Consider the following 2,478-nt stretch of genomic DNA (forward strand, 5'->3'; position numbering starts at 1 on the left):
GTGCCCGCTGCAAGACCTGTTACTTTCAAGCACGGACATGATGTTTCACATCTGAGTGTATTTGATAATATGTCGTACGGCCGAATTATTCCTTCTTCTTTTTTTCTGAGGGGGGGAGGGGGCGGGAGGGAGTCGTTGGTATAAGATGAGGTGGATGTTAGGGCTTCTTTACTATTGAGAAGGATGCCAATTTAAAAATTGGAGGGAAGGGAGATGGCGAATGGATTGCAATTAGAGCAATTGCGGGGCTTATGTGTCATCATCATCATCATCATCATCATCATCATCATCATCATCATCATCATCATCTTCGTCGTCGTCGTCGTCGTCGTCGTCGTCGACGTTGAAGTCGTCGTTGAAGTCGTCGTTGAAGTCGTTGTTGTCACTGTTTTAATGGTTGATAGTACCTTATTTTTGCTAACATAACAGTTAGATATTCCTGTACCGTATCCCACTTTCTTTTGTTCTCCTTTTGGTCCTAGAATATGTCATCAAGAAGTGAAATGTCAACGCGAAGTTCTTTTTCTTTTTGTATACACAGAAAATGCCGAGTAGACAATGTACATAAATATGTCCCCGTGGTTTTATGCACCCCGCATAATGTAGCAAAATTTGGTCATTATTTGCATAATTTCTTATTATTTTCCTTCATCATTCTTTGTTAAAATTAACAGAATCGCATAATTTCCTATTTTTGGGATCAGTTTGCTTAGTTTCATAATTTTTCTTGCATAAAACGACGGGGACAGATAATGTGTACTTTACGCTGTGGTAACAACATATTTAGTCTTTTATTTATACATGTCTCAGCACTTGTTTTAGCATCCTTGATTAAACCCCTTATTTCAGTTTTACAGAAATATGTTTTTTTGTTTTAAACCAGTACCAGAACGCCCTAATGTTTGTTTCATGCATGTACCTGTCTCTAAACTGAAACATTTAATTCAATTACACTAATTACTGGTAACCTAGTAATCTTACGCTATTCGTTGATTGTGTTTTCTTTGTTCTCATAACGATGACCTTTCTCTGATCGTGTTTTTTTTAACTGTCTTTTTAAAAAAATAATAAAGGCAAGTTATTCTCCATTTCAGCTCTGGCTTTGAATATATCCCCCATTTTCGAATTTTGTCTGCTGGTTTACCTCCAGTGAGCAAAGCTTGTAGAAATCTCTGTTTTTGTAGCGTGGCAGTTCTTATAATTATAATTCCACATTGTGTTGTCTCTTTTCACGTACTCAGGGGGATGCGACGCGAGGCGGGCGAAACATGCTGAAATGGGCTGAACTGTTCTTCTTGTCGATTCTGATAGGTACGGTATACTATTTGCATCATCATCATCATCATCATCATCATCATCATCATCATCATCATCATCATCATTATCATCATCATCATCATCATCATCATCATCATCATCATCATTATTATTGTTAGAGTTATTAAAATTATTATTGATCTGGTTTGCATTTATGTTGCCGTTGTTGTTGATACAATTGTTGACCTGATGGTGGTTATTTCCTTTATATATTTTTCCTTCCCCTACATTGTGCTTGAGTTGGTTTTATAATTTTGTGCGCGGACTCTTTATCAACACAGCCAGACCATTTAGTTCAATGTACCTGTGTCCTGACACCCGGTGAAAGGACGGAGACAGTTTGGTAGAGCTATGACAATTCTCAGTAAAAAAGAAAATGTATGCTGACAGTGACACTGTAGAGGCATCGAACCCGTGACTTTACCACAATGCTACAGTCTGGAACGTAATGCAAATGTGTATATATACCTTATTGTCCTAAGCGTAGATTGATATTCTTATTGCTTTTGGCATCAAATTTGGTGATTTTTAGATGCCTAAGTCACCCTTGGCCAGTGGGCTACGGCTCACGTATTCCAACTTGTCAATATTTTCCGTCGCGATCCACCTAAATACATTTTGCAATTTGCGTTTATTCAGTTTCTGTTTAGACAGGTTCTACACTTAACTAAGGAACTTTTTATTTTTATTGATACATTGCCAAAAAAAAAAAGATATTATTCTGAGAAAAGATACCTGGTCAGTATTGCTCATAGACTGCTGGTAATACGTAATCAACTTGCTATCATAGTATAATGTGGCACAACAGTAAGCCAGACCGCCCCCCCCCGCCCTCACCCCCATACACACATACACACCTTGCAGGGATTGAAAGGCGAAACAAGGTATAAGAAAACAGGGTCAGTATAATTCTATTGCTGGCTACATTTAACTACTACTGTGTTAAACGTACGGTACAATTAATTTGTTCACTTACTTCTTTCGTTTACCCGCCATGCCAGCAAAAAGGATCCTTGCGAATTGTTGTACATATGCAGGTCACTTGTTAATTTCCGTTTGCCTACAAAAGCCAAGGCCAATCGGATTCTGTGGTGGTCCTTTTCAGCTTTTTCAAAACCATAATATGTTACAAAAATATACTGAAGGAATGACATTGCTTCA

This window comes from Aplysia californica, unplaced genomic scaffold, assembly GCF_000002075.1.
Source record: "Aplysia californica isolate F4 #8 unplaced genomic scaffold, AplCal3.0 scaffold00145, whole genome shotgun sequence".
Taxonomy (NCBI): Eukaryota; Metazoa; Mollusca; class Gastropoda; order Aplysiida; family Aplysiidae; genus Aplysia; species Aplysia californica.